At 35.7% G+C, this 23,372-nt stretch overlaps 3 long non-coding RNA genes across 8 annotated transcripts in view; 1 reads left to right on the top strand and 2 right to left on the bottom strand.

Moving 5' to 3' along the window:
- Positions 1-11,691, bottom strand: part of LOC102901354 — a 121,424-nt gene extending 109,733 nt beyond the window's left edge. For 2 of the 5 annotated variants that reach the window (XR_006589206.1, XR_006589209.1), the window contains exon 1: positions 10,260-10,555. This is a non-coding gene — a long non-coding RNA (uncharacterized LOC102901354). Of the gene's footprint in view, positions 1-10,259; positions 10,556-11,629 lie in introns of those variants that run through there. The other 3 variants (XR_006589208.1, XR_006589207.1, XR_006589205.1) reach the window with 3 other exon arrangements.
- LOC123381780 lies at positions 10,531-22,227 on the top strand. 2 transcript variants are annotated; one of them, XR_006589212.1, is made up of 3 exons: positions 10,531-10,691; positions 19,834-20,052; positions 22,081-22,227. It is a non-coding gene; the product is annotated as an uncharacterized LOC123381780 (long non-coding RNA). The 2 variants fall into 2 exon arrangements; XR_006589213.1 differs by lacking the exon at positions 22,081-22,227 and adding an exon at positions 21,240-21,434.
- Positions 19,915-23,372, bottom strand: part of LOC111557498 — an 88,820-nt gene continuing 85,362 nt past the window's right edge. Inside the window, exon 3 of the long non-coding RNA XR_002737542.2 lies at positions 19,915-20,113. This is a non-coding gene — a long non-coding RNA (uncharacterized LOC111557498). The remainder of the gene's footprint in view (positions 20,114-23,372) is intronic.

Below are 23,372 nucleotides of genomic sequence, written 5' to 3'. Positions count from 1 at the left end.
AAACAATAAATCTTTTAGAATAAAAAAAAAGAAAAGAAAATATTGTCATGACCTTGGACTGGGCAAAATTTTCATAAAAGAACACAGAAATCACTAACCATTAGAGAAAAAAAATTGAGAAATGGCATTTCATTAAAGTTAGGATATTGTGGCCATCCAAAACGTAACTAAGAAAGTGAAAACGTAAGCCACACAGAGAGAAAATATAACTGACAAAAGAGTTCACATCCAGAAAACATAAAAAAAACCTCTTAAAAATCAAATTAAGAAAGACAGACATCTCAACTTTTAATGGGTATATTTCTGTAAGTGGTACCTATAAGAAAGGATATAAAATGACTATTTACATATGTAAAAACATACGTAATTAGTCATCAAGAACATTGAAATTAAAACAGTGAAATGCTTCTCCACATCAACCATAATGGCTAAAATTAAAAATGGTTGATCATACCAAGTGCTGGTAAAAATACAGAGCAACTAGAATTCTCATGTATTAATAAACTGGAGTGTAAGCTGATAAAACTACTTTGGAAAACTGCACTGGTGATGTTATGACCCACCAATTCCAATCCTAGGTATATATCCAAGAAAAACTGATGTTCAAGAATGTCCCAAATTCCTTTATTTATTATAACCAAATGCCAGAAACAACCAAAATAACTATAAAGAGTAAAATGAAAATATAAATGGTAACATGGGATGATACACACAAATTCTAAAAAATGAACTACCACCAGGTACAATAAAACAGGTCATAATGCATGATTCTACTTATATAAGATACTGCCTTAGGTTGTAAACAAAGACAGGACATGATCAGAGAATACTAAAGTTAATTCAGTCACCAACCATTAAGCAAGCAAGGAGAATAATGTAAAGCAAGGAAGATAATATAAAAACATACAGTAAAAATTCTGCCATGAGGGTATACATGGGATCCAAAATATTAAGTAAAGTTTGGAGTATCAGGATCTGGCTGCTTCTTACAGATTTGCTCTAAACTCTGACATAGATCCCACTAGGCAAAAACTATGGTGTTTATAGGGCTGTGTTCCTTCTAAAGATTCTAGAGGGAAATCCATTGTCCTCACCTTTTCCAGCTTTCGGAAGTTGCCTGCATTCCTTGGTTTGTGACTCCTTCTGTGTTCAAAATCAGCAATACCAGCCAAGCCTTTCTTCCATTGCGATGTTCTGATACTGACTTTTCTGCCTCCCTCTTTCACTTTTAAGGATCTTTGTGATTACATTGGACCTTCCCAGACTCTCCAGGATAATCTTCCCATTTTAAAGTCATCCATTATCAATCTTAATCTTCAGGCTTAATTCCCCTTTGCCATGTAACACAACATATTCACAGGTTTGGGGGGGCCATTATTTTGCCAACTACAGTTGGGTATCCATCCATGACCCAACTTCCCTCACACCTTCCCTCTCAAGATGAAAATAATACCCTGAATTTAGTGTTCAGCAATAGCATATGTATTTTGAACTATTCTACATGTTCGTAGGCAAAGCAATAAACAGTGTTATTTTAAAGTCTTTTTATGGACAACATAATATATGTAAAACTCTGCAATTTATCTTTTCATTTAATATTGTGTTTTTGTATAGCCTTACATCATGTATTTTTAGTGGTGTTCTATATGTATATATCATGATGGACATTCCTGGATCTATCAACTCGTGCCCATGTGCAAAAGTCTTTCTTGGCTCAATATCTAAAAGTAGAATTGCAGGAAGGAAGATAAGCATGTCTTTAAATTAACTTATTATCAAATTGCTCTCCAACATGGGTTTGCCAATTTACATTTCTATGAGCACTGTATTGAGCTCTCATTTCTCTGGATCCTTACAGCCTTTTAAAGATTTCCCCGCTGTTATAGGCTGAATTGTGTTCTCCGAAATTTCAAATATTTAGTTCTAACCCCCAGTACTTCAGACATTGACTATATTTGGAGATTAGGGTTTTTAAAGAGTTAATTAAGTTACACTGAGGTAATCTGATGGGCCTTAATCCAATATGACTGGTGCATACACAGTATCTTTTCATAAGCTTATTGGTCATCCAGGTTTTTTATGGGTGTTGTCTCTTATTCACTTGCATATGTCTGATACATTCTAGTGAGTCCATCCTTAAATAGTTATATACATTACAAATATCTTTTTGTTTTTTGTCTGACTCTGATATAACTTAGTTTTAACTTCGCTAAACAGGAATTTTTAATTAAATACTTAATTTAAATACTTAAACCTTTCTGGTTTATTTGTTTCTGTTTCTTTTTCATCAAAAGTATGTCTGTCCTGATGTCATACAGTGCCCTATATTTTCTTCTCTAAGTTTTAAGATTTTGCTTCACAAATTATTGTATGATGTAGGTGATATGATCCAGATTCTCTTTCAAGACCAAAGCATTCATTCTGCATACCTTCCCTCACCTGTCAGGTGCGTTGGCTGCTTATGGATTGCAACTATATCTCTAAGGATCACCTTCAGTCAAATATTGCAGCCTCATCCAAGGTTGCAATCCTTCCCTGAGAGTGGTCCAAGTACAATGATTACTCAATGAGACTTTACAAAGGCCAGGTCCCCCATTTGTTATTTTTACCTTTCTAACATGTAAAATTTAGTAAATACCATTCTTCTAGCAATATTTAATTGAACTTTATCAGTTTCTTTGGTTGTCATTATTTTCTTTTCCATATACTTCATCTACGTTTACTTTTCATTGTGGCACATCTTTTCATGATTCTTTTAGCGATAGTCTGCATGTTATAAACACTCATAGTTTGTCTAAAATGTTTTTACTCCTCCCTTTTTCTTTTTTTTAATTTGTTTTATTAAAAATGTTTTAATCTTTGTTTATATTTGAGAGAGAAAGAGAGAAAGAGAGACAGCACAAGTGGGGCAGAGACAGACAAAGAGAAGGAGAAACAGAATCTGAAGCAGATTCCAGGCTCCGAGCTATCAACACAGAGCCCAATGCAGGGCTCGAACCCACAAACTGTGAGATCATAACCTGAGCTGAAGTTGGACGCTCAACCAACTGAGCCACCCAGGTGCCCCTATAGTATTTTAATTAATATTTTTGCCATTATATTTTTTTTAATTTCCAAGATTTTTAATTGGTTCCTTTATTATCCACCTATTCTTATTTCATTTCTACTCTTTAATAATTTATTACTCTTGGGGCACTTGGGTGCCTCAGTCGGTTAAGCATCCGACTTCAGCTCAGGTCGTGATCTCACAGTTTGTGAGTTCGAGCCCCGCATCAGGCTCTGAGCTGACAGCTCGGAGCCTGGAGCCTGCTTCAGATTCTGTGTCTCCCTCTCTCTCTGTGCCTCCTCTGCTCATGCTCTATCTCCTTCTCACTCTCTCTTAAAAATAAATAAACATTTTAAAAAATTATATTTTATTACTCTTTTTAAATGGAAGCTATTTTTTATTTACCTCACTGAGCACTTTAATTCCAAGCCTATTTATTTTGAAGTTTTTGTCAGACCATTCCATAAAATTGATTTCATGTGGAACAAGTTTACGTTTTAATTTTGAAGGTGTTGGCTCTTGCTGTTAGCATTAGATAGCTTCATGTAGTTTGCATTACTAGGGGAAATTTTTAATGCTCTTTCAATAATCTATCCACCTATCTATTCTGCCATTCTCTGTGTTCACCCCTCTTTCTCATAATTTTGCAGTTGTTTCTTCCTAACTCCTAACCTCATATGAAACCAGGTCTTAAAATGGCATTTGACAGCTTCTGCCTCTTAGTGAGATTGAGAATATCTGAAATGAATACAAATTCATTCATGCACCATTAGAATGGTTTTTAATTCCTCATCTTGAAGTGCTGAATATGTTGTTCCTTCCTATTGGATGAAATGTAGAAAATGCTGTAGCTGCTAGCAATGATCTGAAATAAACTTTTTTAGCTTCCCTTATCTGCATGAAATTCTCATCCAAAGTCCTAATTTCAAACAGTAAATTTAATTTTCATCTGCCCCTTTCCTTCCTTTCATCTTGTCTGGAGTGCTTTTATTCACCTTCACCCTAAGCATATCCCATTCCTGGCTGCCCCTGTGTGTAGTGGACCAAGATACCAGAAAGTCTATGACTTCAGTCCCACTCATATAATTTTTCTATTCATTTTCTGGCCCTCAGAGATTTTGATCTTATGTTTGAACACTGTGAGGTCCACATTGTTTTCCATTGTTATAAATTATTTTCAGGGGAGCCTGGGTGGCTCAGTCGGTTGAGCATCTGACTTTGGCTCAGGTCATGATCTCGCGGTTCGTGAGTTCGAGCCCTGCATTGAGTTCTGGGCTGGAGCCTGTTTCAGATCCTGTGTCTCCCTCTCTCTCTACCCCTCCCTCACTCACGTCCTGTCTCTCTCTGTCTCAAAAATAAATGAACCTTAAAAATTTTTTAAAAATAATAAGTTATTTTCACTGCTAGAATTTGAGGAGAAAGTAGTGTGTGATAGCTTGAACTTATGCTTGCATTTAATTTTTTCACAAAAAAATTCTGATAAAATTTCTCCATTTTCTCATTACATAAAAACATTCAGGAATTAAATACAGAACATAAAAAGATCTCATTATCCTTGTGTGGTATAATGACAATAGGATTTTTTTCTTTAAGAAAGAATAATCCATTTAAATCAATGGTTTTCTGAATTCCTGAGATTTTTAATATACTGAGGGTCATATTAAAAACGTGAAATTCTGGGCCCTAATTTTCAAGTATTCTGATTTTGTAAGTCTAGTATTAAACCTGTGGGGGGTTGGACAATTTTGGTTCACACCAGGTGTTATATGATATAAAAATGATTTTTAAAAACTACAAATTGAATTTCATATGTAGTGATTGGTTTTTAAAAACTAACCTATTCCAAATCTGCATGCCTTATGGCAAAATGAAAGATAAAGATAATTTCATTGGAAAAATCTTTTTTCTTTTCCTCTCAAAGTTTCTATTTTTCTTTTAGTTTGTTTAATCATCTCAAAGAAAACTGGTTTAAGAATGAATTATATCTAACTAAAATTATAAGAAATGAGGTTATACCTCTCACCTTAACAATAAAGTGGCCCAGTTTATACTTCTTGAGATAAATAAGGCACATTTTTTTGTCATAGACATTGCTTCTCAATGTTTTAGTGGAGTTAAAAATAGCCCCTTTTCGGGGCACCTGGGTGGCTCAGTTGGTTGGTCATCCAGCTTCAGCTCAGGTCATGATCTTGTGGCCCATGGTTCGAGCCCCACGTTGGGCTCTGTGCTTACAGCTCAGAGCCTGGAGCCTGCCTGGATTGTGCCTCCCTCCTCCTCTGCCCCTCCCCTGTTCATGTTCTGTCTCTCTCTCTCTCTCTCTCTCAAAAATTAATAAACATTTTTTAAAAATAGCCCCTTTCCCAAAGATGAGTAGGTGTTTTCGATACTTTCCATACTTTGAATCAGCGTGTGTGTGTGTGTGTGTGTGTGTGTGTGTGTGTGTGTGTGTGTTTTGTTTTGTTTGTTTCTTTGAGTGCAATACAGATAGAAAAGGGAGGGGTTATAAGGAGACACAATGAAATATATTCCAGTTTAAAGGTCATTGATTTAGGTCAGGGCAATGGGGGAAACAGTAATAAATGCTAAGCCGTGTCGAAAAAGTCAAAGTGACTGACTAATTACTCCTTCTTTTCCCAGCCTCACATTTCATGAAACAATGTAGTTTAGTACCTTAGTACTGCCAAAGCCAATTACCAAAGCCAATTTCATGCATGGACAGCACTGAGTTTTACCCTCTCTCTTCTTCCTCCTCCCTGTTTAAGCCAGAGAAAATGTATGCCTAAGTTATCACAAATTCAAATTTATAAATGAGCACAAATTCTAGGATCCCTATTTCAGAAATGTTCTACTGGAACTCATGTTTCACCAAGCCAACCTGGATATAAGGGATAGCTGTTTATTGTGTGCATCTAACACTGAGGGTAGAGAGACTTCACAAAGAACATTAAACATTCCTCCAAAAAAGCTTAGTTTAGGAAAAATATCCTAACACAAATATCAAACGTTTGGAAATTAAAGTCTAATTTTATAATAAAGAAACTGGGAGAACCTCTTTTAACATATTATGTCACTATTACATATAACTATGCAGAATTAACAGGACAGAAACTATTTCTCTGAATCCCTAATAAAATATACAATCATCTTTTAATAATACAAGAAACATAAAGAAAATAGAGAGCTTCTCACTATAAGGATTTGATAGTTTTATGAATTTTTTAATTACCTTGATTCCCTTCCAAGAATAAGACAACTACTTGGCAATTTTTAACCACCGAAGATATGTCATTGCAATCTAGAAAGAAGATAGTTATGTTTCTTACTTTTCTAAATAGAAAATGGGATGATCACTGAATCAAACTTAGACATTAAGGGTTTTTCACAGTTTCTTAAAACACAAAATTATACTCAGAGCTTATGCGTTCTTTGGTTTTGGGTGTGAAGATGATGTAGCATGATAGAATTAGATGATGGAAATAAGACATGCTCTTAAAATCTGACTCAAATAATGACTCATAGCTAGTTAGTGAAACCAACAATTGAACATGGGGATCTTTCTGATTCTAAAGTATATCTTCTTCCCACTCCACCATAACTGCCTAGAATGTCTTGCCTTCCATCCCTTCATATCCAACTTTTACATTTTCAACACCAGATAAAATGCTGCCTCCTTGATGAAATCTGTGATTCACATAACTGAGAGCAATCACTTTCTCCCTCAAATAAAACACAACATCAATTTATGACTCCATCTTTTTTAGTAGACTTACAGCTTATTAGCCTACTGTTTCAGTTATTTTGGAAGAATGACAGTATCCTCTGCTAGAATAATTTTGTTTAGGGCAGGTTATCTGCCATATCTTTACAGCACCCCATGAATTCAAGACTCTGCCTTGTCTTGAGTATATGTTTAATTATTATCTCCTAAATGAATGAAGAGATGAATGAAATCCAACTCTTCTATAATGTAACTGAGTTAATAATGCATTGATATAATCACTATAAAATTAGGTTTTATTAGCTAGATTTAGAAACAGGCTCACAATATTGTCCCTTATAGCTAAATAATAATTAGGTAAGCTAATGAAATTTCTATAAGTTTTCATATAAAATGTCACTATGCTAGTTATTGATATTAAATCAGGATTTTATGTTTATTGACATTAAATTTTAAGCTGCTACTCTTCATCTAATCATCATGAACCATTGTTCTATTTCTTTACAATAATTATGTAAACCAATGCCTGAATTATATGTGGTAAGATTTTAGACATAAATAGCCAATAATGTGTTGAATAAAAGAAGTACAGGAAGAGCACTGGAAATCTCTCAAATGAATGAAAGTGGCTTATTAACAAGCCATCTTTCAGTAAGTTTTTTAATCTATGTATTAATTAAGGACACATTTCTATATCATTTTCAAGAGTTTATTATTAGACTTAATATCGACCTACTTGTTTAAATTAAGATTGGCTAGCTATTTAAAAATCCTATTTGGGAATTTTATTTCCAGAAATAAACGACGAGACTATTTCAAATTACCTTCCTAAGTCAATAAATAGAGAATTAAAACAAAGAGAACTTGAAAATACAAAATATGATAACTCTAAATGCTAAGAGAAAAATATAATTATTGAAAGTAAAATCTCAATACATGGGGTTCATAGTAGCTCTATGTAACTGAAGGGAATGTTAGTGAACAGAAAAAGTTAATCAAAAGGAAATATACAAACTAAAGCCAGAGAAAATACAAAGAAGAAAAATAAAGGTTACTGTAAGAGACAAATGGAAAATAGTGAGCATGTGTTGAAAAAGTCTAACATATGCAAATAAAATAGACAAAAACTTTCTCAAATTAAAAAATAACATTATGTCAGAACTTAAGAAGGGCAAGCAGGATAAATACAAGAAAATCACACCTAAGTGCCTTAGAGAAAAACCTACTGCAAACTAAAGACCAAGAAATATCTTAAAAACAGCTGGAGAAAAGAGACCTGTTACTTTCACAGGAGAAGCAGTAAGTTTGATAACCAATTTCTCAATAGAAACAATGAAAGAAAGCAGACAGTAAAATAATCTTCAAATCGTAGGAAGAAAATAACTTCCTGGAGAAAGAAATTTTAAGAAGCATCACTAAAGATAAGCAAGGACATTTTATAATGACAAAAACATCATCTACCAAGAAAACAAAATACATCTAAACTCAGATGGACAATCACTTAGACTCAAATATACAGAACTAAAAGGAGAAACAGGCAAACCCACAATCATTGCTAGATTTAACCCACTTCACTCAATAACAGAATAGGCAGGCAAAAAAAAAAAAAAAAAAAAGGAGTATGGATATGAACGATTTGAACTGCATGATTTAAAAACATGATCTTAGGACATATAAACAACACTGAATCCAATAACTACATAATGGGCATTCTTTTGAAGTGCCTATTAACATTTAGGAAAATTGAGAAGATGAAGTAAGTCTCAACAAATGTCAAAGGTTGAAATTACAGAGTTCACTCTCTGAACACAGTGGAGATAAAGGTAGAAAAAGAAAATAAAATGAAAAATCAAAAGTCCCCAAATGTTAAAAATATTAAATTATATTTCTGCATAACATATAGGTCAATTAAAAAAATCACAATATAATTAAAATATTTTAAATTAATGATAATTAAAATGTGACATATCAAATAAAACTGCAAGATGCAGTTAAAGCCATGGGAAAATTATAGCCTTGAATCTATAAGTTAGAAAAGATGAAAGGGTGAAAATTCATGATTAAAGCATCTGTCTCAAGAAGTAACAAAAGCAGGGGTGCCTGGGTGGCTCAGTCAGTTGAGCGTTCGACTTTGGCCCAGGTCATGATCTCACAGTTTGTGGATTTGAGTCCCATGTTAGGCTCTATGCTGACATGTCAGAACCTGGAATCTGCTTCAGTCTGCGTCTCCCTCTCTCTCTCTGCCCCTCCCCTGCTCATGCTCTGTCTCTCTCTCAAAAATAAACATTAAAAAAAAATTTTAAAGAAGTAACAAAATAGCAAATTTAACCTAAAAAATCAAGAAGAAAGAAATGATAAATATAAAAGCAGAAATAAATATAGAAATTAGCAAAAAGGAGGGTCACTTGCGTGGCTCATTCAGTTAAGCATCCAACTCTTGATTTTGGCTCAGGTCATGATCTCACAGTTTGAGAAATCGAGCACTGCATCAGGCTCTGTGCTGACAACATGGAGCCTGCTTGAGATTTCCTCCTTCCTTCTCTCTCTGTCCCTTCCCAGATCATACTCCCTCCATCTCTCTCTCGCCCTCTCTCTCTCTTTCTCTCTCTCTCTCTCAAAAATAAACACTAAAAAAAAAAATAAATTAAAAAAGAAATTAGCAAAAAAATATATTAATAAAAACAATAAAATATTAACAAGATTTACTTTTTTTAAATGGAAGAAAAGCACACACCAAAAAAAACAGTATCAGGATTTACTTATCCTGTAAACATTAAAAAAGAAATGGATATATAAATCCAAGTTGGGTTTATTTCAGGGATTAAAGATTCATTAACATTTAAAAAGTAATCAATGAAATTTACCACATTGATAGAAAAAGAAAAATAATATTATGTTATTTTAACTGATACAAAAAATTGTGACGAGGTTCGGTATCTAGTTGTTATAAAAACTGTGAACAAATTAAGAATATAAATATATGTCCCCAGTCTGATAAAGGGTAGCTAAATGGTGATTATCAAAAGATGTATCCCTGTGATTGGAAATAGGACAAAGATGCCCACTGTCATCATTTCTATCCAAAGTTGGTATAAATGGAAACTCAAAAGACTCCACAAGCGAATTATTAAAATTACTAAGTGAATTTAACCTGGGTTTGGAGTACTTGATCAATATAGAACACTGAATTTATTTATATATCCTAGCAACACTCAATTAAATTACAGCTTTCAAAATGTACTACTTACAGTAGCATAAAAATTCAAATAGCAAGAAATAAATTTGATAAAAATTGGACAAGTCTTCTGCACTGTAACAGTTACAAGGTGGAGGAATGGGGACACCCATGCACTGTTGATAAGAATATAAATTGGCACAGCCAATTATTAATATTAAAAGACTGACAATGCCAAGTGTTTGCAAGGAGGCTGTCAGGCCATAGAGGCTGCTACAACTGCCTGGGTAGCTTATAAAGTAAAAATATTTATTTCTCACAGCTCTGCAGGCTGGGAATTCCAAGATCAAGGAGCTAGCATGGCTGTGTTTTGGTGAGGGCTCTCTGTTCCTGGTTCACAGCCAGCACCTTCTTACTGGGTCTTCAAATGGTAGAAAGGTGGGGCAGGGGGAACCGTGTGGAGTCTTATAAGAGACACATGAATCAATCCCATTCATGAAAGCTCCACCCTCATGACCTAATCACCTCCCAAAGGCCCCACCTCCCAATACCATCACAATGGGCCCTAGGATTTCAATCCAGGAACTGGGGGTGGGAGGCGGGGTAGTACAGAAACATTCAGAGCACAGCAGATGTAATGTATCTAAAATTCTCAGTCACTGCTGGAGGACATGTAAACTGGTTAACCACTTTGGAAAACTCATTATCTACTCAAGTTGAAAGAATGTAACCCACATACATAGTAACAAAAGGTATGTACACAGATATATGCACCAACAGATGTATATAAGAACATTCATGTCAGCATTATTTATAATAACCCCAAGCTAGAAGAAACCCCACATTGATCGATAGATAAATGGTAACAGATTTGTATAATGGAATAATATGTACAGCAATGAAGGCCCACCCTAAAGGCCTCATTTTAACTTAATTACCTCCTTAAAAGCCCTATCTTCAAATACAGTCACATTCTAAGGTACTGGAGGGTAGGGGCTAGATTTATGAATCTGGGGGATGAGAGGCAGGGACACAATTCAGCTCTAACACAAGGCATTGTGTATAAGTATAATAAAGCAAATATACTTAGTGGATGAAGAGACTTCTTATATTCCTGATTAGGAAGTTGAATTCCAGGTTAGCTCAATGAGGTGTCCAGGAACAACCAGTGAGTGGTAGAACCAGGACTAGCATCAGGGAGGAAACATGTTCTAGTAGAAGGTAGATAAGTGTTGAAGACAAACCTCAATTCTTAAAATGGTCTTCACATTTTCTGGCTGCATTTCATAGGGAAGTCTTTTCCCCTCTCTTAGCCTCAGTTTCCTCATTTATAAAATGGAGACAGCCGGTTGGATTGTGATTTCCATGTGCTTTATACACGATCGCACATGTTAAGTGTCTGGCCCAGATACTGCCACGTAATGGGTAATCAGCAAATATTATCTCCCTTCCTCTCCCGTTGTTCTGAATTCTGGTGCAGAGCCTTACCAGTGTACCAGGCAGCAGCTTCTCTTGACTTACTATATTTGGGATAATTATTACAAATTTAGGTGGGAGTGGAAAAAAGATTATTTCCCAAGGAATATCTTCCCATCAGGCGGTATTTGCTCGGGAAGACAACAGAACCATATTGTCAAATACACAAAAGTTTGAAATGTATCATCCTAGTGCCCTTATTACAAATACTTACATAGGACATACTCCGTCTGACCAAGAACCAAAAGGAAGTTCCAATCATGAAGAATCTGAGAGTGAAAGATGTTACAGTGAGCAGAGCTACTATATAAAGCAATGACGTTTTCAAAACAGTTACTGAAATTAGAGTAAATTCAAGCAAAGATTTCAGAAATGATTCTTAAAAGAAAAGATAAATAATATACACATAATTCAAGCAAAACAAAACTTTTAAAAGTTTAGTAGCAGCAGTTTTGGGTCATGTACCGAATTTTACGTGTCATGAATAAGAACATGAGCTTGGAGCCAAACAAATCTGGATTCTACATCCTCACTATATTAACTGAGGCAAATTATTGATCTTTTTGAGCCTCTGCCTTCTCGTCTATTAAATACCCACCTTATGTATATTGCTCTGAGGATTAAATGGAAGCACAGACTAAAGCCCTTAAACATAGTAGAGACTGTAAATAAGAACCCGACTCCTTTCTCCCCAACTACATTTACTTTCCCAAGAAAGTAATTTTTCTTAGTCAACCGACTAGAAATCATTTTCATGTTCTTTTTTTTTTTTTTTTATCTCCATCGCTGCTTAATCACCACTTAGCCATGGCACTATTCTTCCAAGTTCATTCTCAGTTATTTGTTCTGCCTTCCATCACATCCTTCAAAAATATGAGCTACCTCAGAGGGCATCCTGTGCAGATACATTGCTGTATTAAATTGCCTCATTCTTTTCTTCCGTTAGTGGTAGCAGCTAGAATCTTCAACACTGATACAATGACATCAAGACTCCAACAAAGCAGTTGCCATGGAATGTGTATAATCAGTGAAAGTAATAGCTATTTTCCATGGCATAGATTTTTATTCTGAAAAGTCCACTTTTTGTCTCCCAAGTGAAGCTAAATTTATTCTAACTTAAATTTATCCTTTTGGAAAATCCTCAGAGTACATATACTTTAAGTTTATTTTAAATTAACAAGAACTTATATTATCTACATATTTAATTCAAAATTTAAAAACCCAGATTATTCCTATGCTTACAGTAAAAGTGTTTCTTCAGCTGTAAGAATCCAGCATTATATCAGATTTTCACCTATTGTTATAGAGATCAGAAGAATCTGACCCTCATAGCCCTTCAAGCTACATAGGAAACTTACAAAACTATATATTCAAATCATGCTGAGGGACTATTTTAACATCCAATATCTGTCAACAAAATAAGTATTTCCATATACCTGAAATTGTATTAATTTGGTGTATCTATTTGATCAAATTAGTTATAGAAATTGCATCAGTATCATAATCTGGTACTTCACTTCTAACAACAATTAGAGAGTACCCTTCTTATAATTAATAAGCCAAAAAAATAAAAAAATAAAAAGAAACATGCATTTGATAACATGTGGAGTTTATCCATGAATTCAAATTATATTGCTATTTTTATAATTTTGAAATTGTAACTTGGCAATTTTTATAACTAGACAAAAATGATTTTTCATTTATGGAATCTATCCCAACCTTTACTATCATGAACTTTTAAAGAAGATTAGTCTTAAATTAATCTTTCAAAGTACCGCTCATACTAGAATAAAGAATCACCCAGCGTTCACACTTCCCCAAAACTCACATAATGACTCACACCTCTCCTCTCTGAATCCTTTCTTTTTTGTCCCCCTGATACATAATAAAGGATAATTCCACAGGACTTAAATATCTGCTGGAAGTAGCTTATTCAGTCAATTTGAACAGAAAAGTGAGCCTTCCCACTTGTTATAGAAAATACACTCCATGGTTTCACACTGGCACTAAATGACCTAGTGTATTCTATTGAAAAGCAACACAACTGAATAAATGGCACTCGATATAATATAGATGCTCAAATATTTACTGATCCTATATCTTCATTATTAGCGTCTGTTCTTTTTAGTAGTGAAATTTCAGAAGTATCCTTCTCAGACATTGCTAAGATCATTACTTCTTCCATATGAGCTACCTGGATTCCAAGATGACAGCCATAGTGAACTGTCATGCATTTTTTTTTTCCTGCTGAGGTAATTTATGGAAAAAGACAACCCATTCTTTATGGGACCACTTTCCCGGCAAATGACTGGCCAGTGTTCACTGTAATCAGACCCATTCCATCCATATTAAACAAAAGAAGAAGCAAAACCCTGTTAGCTCATCTTAGCATCTTATTAGCCATAAGAGCTGATCGTAACTACGCATCTTGAATTCAGTAATAAAACCATCACAGAGAAATTCCCAGGTGCCAAAAATTTGAGAATGTAATACTAAAAAAAGAGAACACATAAAATAAGTTCAGTAGTTGGGAGTAACTGGTAAAGTGACCTCAGCAAGATAGAAATGAGCTGAGTCAATTTTAGATGTGTGTTTATACCCAAGAGGCAGAATTTTAAGTAAGCCAAAGTCAATATAGGATATTGTCAGCTGAGGTTAATATAATACAATCATAACTCAGGGCAAATGCATGGGTTCGCATAATTTTTCTCATCACTTGTTGGATAAAAAAAATGAAATAGTGATCTGGATAGAAACTCATATTTCTCCTTTTTATTATTTTTAATCACAGTCTCCTCTGAGACCTTATATATGGTCACAGAATTTTCTAAAGCTTTTTCACACATTTCCATGGGAAAAGGTAAACATTGTTTTCTTCTAAATGGAATCTAATTTTCATCTCTGCTTTGGTAGTTTATTAACTAGCCACAAGCAATTGATTGGACCATCTCTATGAGAATAAAGGGTCGTTAACACATATTACAGAGAGAAAAAATGTGAGAGTAAGCAGTCCTACTTCTGACACCTTGGTGGCTCAGGGGAGCAGGAACATTAATGAAGCATCTCGCCCCAGGTCACTAATTTGCATCACAAGCAAGTTAGTTCATAACTTCAGAAGTTCTTTGCCATCTGGAGATGGTCTGATGTCCTGGGTAAGGTGAGCTGCTCTGTCCTGTTCCCCAGGCACCTGTGTCCACTGAGCCCTGATTGACACTTGGTAGGCTCTCGGAGCAGTCAAAGGTTAAGTGGACACAGAGAGCAAAGTAGCCTTCTGCACTCCAGACAGTGACTTCTTCCAGAATGGGCTGGAATTCTCTAATCTCTGAAGAGTTGAATGAAAGGAGAAGAATGACTGTGAATTCAACAGAGTAGAGTTCATGTTAAATGGGCCTTCAGGCCTCATTACTTTCAAAACTTTTAAAGTAATTTCTTTCAATTAGTCAATATGGATATTCTTGTGAAATTATATAATGCTTATCTGCTATAATTGTGAGCTTAAAGGAATTCCTCGAACAGTGCAATTTGCCCTAGAGAAAGTAGAGTGGAAGCCTATCGTCATATGCCTCGACTTCTCTATTCCTTGTATTAAGACAAAAGTTTTTATAAACTCATCATTCCTGTTTCCAAACAATGCTTAATACATAGTATTTTTTTTATTTTGTAACTAAAACCATAAAGGAAACATAAACATATGAGACTGGAGGGAAAAATAGTCCAGGCTAAATATACATATATAGTATATTTCCCATAAAGTTCCAATGTTACTTCTTAAACAAATAATGAAAAGTTAGTAGAGTACATGGCTCTAGTATAAATTGAAAGAAAAATAAACTGCATAGCTTTAAAAATATATTTATTGTTTAAATTTTGTTCTAAAGTAACTAGAATAATTTTTTAACAACTTTCACCAAGTCAACAGAAAAATCCAAATCAATACAATTAACCTAACGTTTTTCACTGTCTGAAAAGAATGTCTATTATTTTTTCCTAATCTTTTAATATTAAATAGTTGTGGGCTATAGTACAGATTTCTCCTGAATTTCAGAAAGGCAGCAAGAATCCAGTGTCTTACTTAACACATACAAACTAGGTTCTTTTTTCCAATACTGATGTTATGAGATGGGATAACAACTCTACTGTAAAGTTTTTCGATTGGGAAGATACATCAGAAATCACACTGTGTAAGGTGAATATAATTGGATCTAGAAAACAGCCAGTTCTCTCATACATTACAGTACATGGTAGGAAGATTTTATTTTATATATAAATACCACATTTATCATATATAGATGATGTATATATCTAATAAGAATCTGTAATCACTGTTTTTTTTAATGTTTTACAAAATCTCCACTGTCTAATCAAAAACTGATTTTATAAAATGCTCCTCACACTACCCTTGTCCAATGTGGATTCATATGGATTGAATCCCCTCTTCAGTTTTACGTTTTTCTTCCTAAAATTTATGAGCCCGATTACACATCACTGCTGAGTAACATTCAGAAGATATTGCAAGGGCGTCTACTCTACCTCTCTTGTCAAGTGTGTTTGAGCAGAGGGATTATTGATGGAAGCCTGAGACACAGATGAAGAGGAATTCGAGCTGTGAGGTATAGAATTGCAGAAATTGCATCTATACAAACAGCTGAAAGCAAGATGATATTCTGTTCAAATGTTTCCTATTTCAAAGAACTCTCTAGAGTCCCATTTACTCCTGACAAGTACTAACAGTGCTTACAAGTTTTCTTCAACCCAGCGAATTGCTCAAATTAAGAAAATAGTTTTAGTTAAAAAGAAAGCTACATCAGGACTTGAAAGCTATAGAACAAAACCTCGAAAGGATTTCATCAGACAATGAGACCTAGCTCTGGTGCCTTAATCTGCAAAATAAAACTATGAAATAACCGATTCTTGCTCCATGCTGTCGTACAAGAAACTTATTTCAGCTAGTCATAAGCCAGCACCAAAAGATTCCACTACATTCTTCACAAATGACTAAAATACCAGCACTGAGAAAGCATGAAGAGTACATTTCCGGAGATGTAAAATTGTAAATGTCTGTCTCCCTGAAAGAACTTACTCCTTCCTATTACCATATATGTAATTCTATCTTTTTCCTAAGTGCCAATTACAGGATTTCCCCAAGTATGTTTTCGAGATCACTAGCACAACAGGATGTTTATTTAAAAATTCCTTGATAAACAATGCCAGTGTTAAAATTAGGGAAGCGCTGAACTATTCCGTAATTAATCAGCTGTTTTTAACTTCAGGACTTCTCAGAGCTTTTCATACGCTAATCTATATGGTGATGATCCTTGGTGGGGACATGACATTTAGCATTTCCAAACTTATTTGACAATGAAAAAGCTGCCCCTCCTTTTTTTCATCGAATGCCTTTGACTGCTCTTCTAAGGAGCTGTATATAACAATTTTGAAGGCTTAAGGTTGGGATTATTAGCATAGCATGTCACTGGCTGCTTTTTCAAAGACCAATCTCACCAGTTATTTGGCTTTGTGGGAAATGTACAGCAGGATAAAAACACACGGTCTCAGTGACTGCAGTTTTATACCCACCTTTCCACACTGGTACCCTCCACCACAGCCAGCCACATTAGCAAGCTCACTATCAGTCAGGTAATCACAGCACATTCATATCATCACAGATATTCATGTTGGCCACTCATACCAACATGGTCTCTTGAACACGTACCCCAGACCTGCACAGTAACATCCTTTTCAATGTTTTACAATGGCTTTTCTTATTTTTGCTTGCAACATACCATTACTGCGCTGGAAGATTGTTACTTATGTCCCATAAATCTTCCTGCCTTCTCTCAGTAGTTACCTTTATGACCAGAAAACTTTTGCCAAATTCCGTTTCACTGGGGGAAAAAAGTTATCTCACAGATTCTCTAGCTCAGCTTTATTTATTTATTTATTTATTTATTTATTTATTTATTTATTGGTTTATTCAACAAACAGGACTGAAAATTGAAATTCCAGCCAATTTCTTCCTACAGGACGTTTGTGACCTTCATTTGTTGGGAAATAAAAAACCACAACTGAAATTACTGACACTTTGTCTTTGTTATTTTGTGCTCATTTTTTGTTCTTAATGGCTTCCATTTATTTTGTTTTTGTTTTGTTTTGTTTTAATGGCTTCCATTTAACAAGGACCTACTTTATGCAAGAGATATTGCTTAGCAGTTTACACATGTCATCTCAATGTATCTCTCAACAGCTCATACAGAAGTTATTATCAGCCTTATCTTATAGGTGGGGAAACCAAGTCTCAGAGGAATTAAACTTATAATGGAAAGTCCCAGTTATTAAGTGACGAGAGAAGCTTTGAGCTTACAACTGTCTGAATTTTCAGTCCCTGATCTTCCCAGGATACCAGGCAGACATCTATGCCATCATTTCTAACAACCCCTTAGTAAAGTAAGGATCACATGTTATCATACCATTTGATAAGAAATGGAAGGATCTTTCCCATTCCATGAGGAGGTGCCCTTAGTCACATCTTCTCAAAAAGCACACACATCACAAAAAGCAAAGGATTTCAGCTTCTGTGAAACTGGGCCTGAAGTGCTTGATAAAAAAGAATGAAACAAGAATAGCAAGTCCCTAGGAGGAACTGAGGTGTGGGGGCATCCACATTAGCTCTTACGAACTCTACACTCAGCTTATTTTAGCACCAACTGAGCTACCTTGCCTCTTGTAATATTATTTATGGTACTATCTTTTCTCAAATGAACTACAGTATGTCCTTATCAAAGCACAGAAATCTTCATATGAGGACCCCCCCCTTACAAATCTTGGTTAGTAAATCTTGGCTATGAAGTAAAATGCAAGAGAATTATTGTGTAAGAAATGCCCCTTTATCAGCAAATGTGCTGACTAGTCGAGTTGCATGGTATCAGTGTTAATAATTAGGCAGAAATGAAAGGTCATGAGAGACAGAAAAGCAGCTGAGGCCACTAAGGCACAAGTTTGTGAAATGACTTTCCCTTTGGAGGAAAAAACAACAACAACACAGTCATCAAATATCCCATAGCTCTATGACTCCTTATTCCACTTCTCTACTCTGCTCAATCTAGCATATCTTGGCCACAGTACGGACAGGGCAATCTCTAAGTCGGAGAATAATTAAACTATAACAACAATCTTCACTCATGCCTTCAACTATCACCTCTCTGCAGATATCTCCCCAGATCGATATTTCAAATATTGGAGGGTCCCTTTAAAAAAGACTGACTAGTTTCTGCTACTCAGAATAAAAGAAGATGGAAATAGAAATTGACATTTAATGAGTACCTACTATGTGCAGGGAACTCTGTAGGTATTTTGATCATGTTGTTGCAGTAATTCACACAATGCTATAAAACAGGTGTTCTGCACATAAGAATAACTAAGGAAATGATGCCCTTGCCCCATAGATCTCTCAACTTGTACAAAATCCAGACAGGGTTCAATGTGAAGTTTGCTGACTCCAAAGACTACACTCATTCTACTATTTACTCTGCCTGCCTTCGGTTATTTTCACTGTCCTGGCCATTCTATAGAAGTAGAGAATGCTTTAAAAGGTAGGGAAGACCATAGAGTTTCCTAGTTATCCCCTCAGTTGACTCATGAGAAAATCTACAGCCTGCGAGGATTTACAACTTAACCCAAATCAAAAGCTTCTTGGTGTCAGAATGAGGAATTAAACTCAAGTCTCTTGATTCATACTTACTTTGCATTTTTACTATTTTCCCACTGGTTTCATTGCTCTTCTTTTGAATGATGGTTAAAACTAAGTTTACCACTTTTCACAAATCCAGAAGATGCTGTTCGTGTTGTAGCATAGCATCCCAGGTCAAAGCCATTTATCTCTTGGTTTATGCATTTGTTTTTAATATAACTGCAGAAAAAATATTCATCTTTTAAAAAATAGCTGAAGTGAAAAAGCATGTGAACACAGCCAAGGTCAGTGTTGTATGCATAAGAGCCTATCCAAGGTCATAGTGGTTAGAGTAGGGTATCGAATGGTCTTCCCTCTGCCTAACCTTGACCCCACCCTGACACTTAACATACTCTTGGTCAGTTTTCAAAATCCTGCTTACGTATCACTCCTTCCAGGAAGCATTGTTGAGAAGTCCTTCACTATAGCTCCCTTCTCAAAATTAAGTACTTCAGCATTGTGTATATGATTCCATTATTCTACTTATTGAATGATATTACAATTTATTTTGTTTATATGCTTGCTCTCATTGTTAGATTGTACATAGTGAATGTATTTTATGCATCTCTATGCACTCGTAACCTAATGCTGTATGTGACTATATAGGCACTCAGTAGATGTGTGTGAAATGAGTTTAATGGAATTGAATCAGCCTGACTTGAACTGAACTAAATTTATTTAAATTTAATTGGCAGCTGTTACCATCTGATCAATCTGGTTACATCACCAACTTCCCAGCTACTCTGAGTCTTGCAGAATTAATGAAACACTTTGAGTTAACTTTTTAGAACTCCTTTATTGAGAAAAGGCTGTATTGACTTCCGTTTACAATGTCAGGAATGCTTCGGTGAAAAGCAGGATGAGAGGGGTCCAATACAGAGGGTCCTCAGACTGCTACACGCTGGCTCACTCAGGTAGGAACTTCAAGATTTCTTCACACTCTGGCCTGACACTTTAGCTGGATTACAATAAGCACTAGAAGCACAGTGAGGCACAGAAGCAGAAAATTAGACATGCCACACATCTAAATATAGCACAAGAGAGAAAAATCTTAAGTTTCCAAAGAAAGAGACGTGGAGGAATTCTTTGCTTTGGTCTCTCACTGGATATGCTGCCAAACATCCTCGTCAAACACCTTCATGAAATTATTCAAAAATCAGTTTAATACATTTTCATGACTTTTTTCCAAAATATAATGCTTTAAAAAGATACGCTTTATGGCTAAAACCTGTTCGTTGTACAACTACCCAGAGGCAAGTTTTCTACACCTCTGGTGGCAAATCGGGTCAAACTAGGTGGCAAGAGGGACCCATTCTACTTAGAAGCAATGCAAATTCTTCATGGAGAGGCTCCAGAGTGACATACTATATAAAGAAATAGAAACCATAATGAAGTAGGGAGGTATCATACAATTAGACAAAGATAAACCCAGAGTCCTGAATGCTTCCGGTATATAGTCAGTGATGGGAGATGATGATGTTGTTTGCATGGCTAGACGAAGGGAAATGCATTTCTAGAATATTTAAGGCCAGGAGAGCAAACTCATTGGCCTCCCTTTGCCAGGGTTACTATTAGCTCATGGAGGATTGATAGCTGGGGTAGAGAGAAGTACCCTGTAAGTGAGAAAGACCTCAGAAGGACATTATTCCCTGCAGAAGTAAAGTGCCAGCACCACGGATCATGTATCATTCAGACTTTATGGATCACAGACGGATAGTTGAAATTTTTTTTCAAATCTGAGATTTGGGTAAGTCAGGGACATATTTCATGACTAAGTTGTAGTTTACAATATTTAAGAATTTCTGAGACCTATATAAATATTTAAGATTTTCTGAGATATATAAATAGTGCCTAGATATATTCGATCAAAAACATGCTTTTGAATATAAACTAAATGTATGACTGAACAGTCTTTACAAGAGCTCCTCTTTTGCATTCTTTAAATATTGTTTTTCAATCACAACCACTTCTATGTCTTAAATTTGCAGAAACCATGTGATTCCAAGGTTGAGGATACAATGTTTCTAATATTGGTACAAGTTATTTTCAGAGTCAAATTCGAGGAGAGAATAAATCTCTTAAATTTTACTCTGCATTCTAGGGGCACCTGGGTGGCTCAGTCGGTTGAGTGTCTGACTTCGGCTCAGGTCACGAACTCCTAGTTCATGGGCTCAGGCCTCACGTGCTGACAACTCAGGACTGGAGCCTGCTTCAGATTCTGTCTCCCTTTCTCTCTACCCCTCCCCCGCTCAGGCTCTGTCTCTCTCTGTGTCTCAAAAATAAATAAATGTTGAAAAAATAAAAATAAAAAATTTTACTCTGCATCCTCAACATTAAAGTGATGTATATGTCATGCTTACTCAGTCCTTTTATTCAGGAAACAAGAAACGAAGCTGACAAATGTCTCTGATACTCCCTACTTCCCCAAAAAAGTACCTCAGTCCCCTGCAACATATTCATTAAGAAGAAAAATGTAAAAGTCCAATTTGTGGGCTTTAATGATTTGATTTTTGAGGGGGAAAAAAAACAGAATGAGATAGTGTATGTGATTTTTGACTCTGAAAGTATGCAACTATAAGGTCAAAATGGACAACATTTTAAAAATGAAAATGGTTCTGTTAGGGTGCAGGATTGCAGCAAGGGTTGAGGGAGATGTGAATTGAAATATCGATCTGGGGAGATATCTGCATAGAGGTGATAGTTGAAGGCATGAGTGAAGATGAGAACTCAGAGGGTCAGATCTGTCAGAAATGGCCTTTGATTCTCAGGCCAAGGAAGGGTGAGAAGAGAAACATACAGATTCATAATGGAATACACTAGCCTCTATTTTTCACAATGGCAGGGGGCAGAGAAAGAGCTTCATTAGGCAGCTGATTTCCTCTTTATCCTTATTGAGTCAGAATGCAGGGCTGGTTCTTATTCTGATGATTGTTCTTATATAGCTTTTCAGCTACATCAGGGCTCCTAAGTCACAGAAAGTGTGCACCAAACTCAGACACACAGAGAAGTGTGATAATGACCTGGGAGAGAAGAGCAATGCTAAGCTACCTGCCAGAAGAGGTGTGTCTGAGGCACGCCATACTTCAAGGTAACTTTGTTGTCTCTAATTAGTTCTTGCCATATGGCTAATATTTCGAAAATTCCCTTTTTAAATCAACCAGGCTTTTTAAAAGAATGGCTAGAAATCCAATCGTTTTTAATTTTGCCTTTTTTCAGTCATAAGCAGTTTCCTTCAAACTTAACCAAGACAAATCATCAGACAGAGATTTTATTTTTTATTATAACAACAATATCCGTATATTTCTCTTAATGTGTTATAAATATAACTACATACATACATCCCTTCTTTCCAAGCTATCTTTCCCCAGTACTGAGGAAAAGTGAGCCAAATATCATTTGTCTTTCTATGGTTATACATTTCAGTATTCATTTATTCATTTAATAAATAGCTCTCTTTGGGGCACCTGTGTGGCTCAGTCCATTAAGCACCCGACTCATTATTTTGGCTCAGGTCATGATCTCGCAGTTTCTGAGATCGAGCCCCACATCGGCCTCTGCTATGATGGCACGGAGCCTGCTTGGGATTCTCACTCTCCTTCTCTCTCTGCCTTTGCCCTGCTCTCTTTCAAAATAAATCAATGAATTTAATTTTTTTTAAATAGCTCTACTTGTCATGATCGCTAGGTGCGTGAAAAAGATAGGGGCACCTGCGTGGCTCAGTCGGTTAAGCATTCAACTTCGGCTCAGGTCATGACCTCATGATTCATGGGTTCGAGCCCACGTTGGGCTCTATGCAGATAGCTCTGAGCCTACAGCCTGCTTCAGATCCTGTGTCTCCCTCTCTCTCTGCCCCTCCCCTGCTTGCACTCTGTCTCTCTCTCTCCCTCTCTCAAATAAATAAACATTAAAAAAAATTTTTAAAAAGACATACAATACCCCTTCCCTCATGACGTTTACATTCAGAAAATACATCTTTTTCCTAATGACTATAGATTGTGATAAAAACAAAACAAAACAAGGGGTGCCCAGGTGGCTCAGTCAGTTAAGTCACTGACTTTGGCTCAGATCATGATCTCATGGTTCACGAGTTCTAGTCCTGAATGGGGCTCTGTGCTGACTGCTCAGAGCCTGGAGACTGCTTCAGATCCTGTGTCTCCCTTTCTCTTTGCCCCTTCCCTGCCCACACTCGGTCTCTTTCTCTTAAAAATAAATAAACATTTAAAAATTTAATAAA

This window comes from Felis catus, chromosome D4 (assembly GCF_018350175.1).
Source record: "Felis catus isolate Fca126 chromosome D4, F.catus_Fca126_mat1.0, whole genome shotgun sequence".
Lineage (NCBI taxonomy): Eukaryota > Metazoa > Chordata > Mammalia > Carnivora > Felidae > Felis > Felis catus.
The sequence above is the reverse complement of the archived record's forward strand: the minus strand, read 5'-3'. Positions and strand labels throughout refer to the sequence as shown.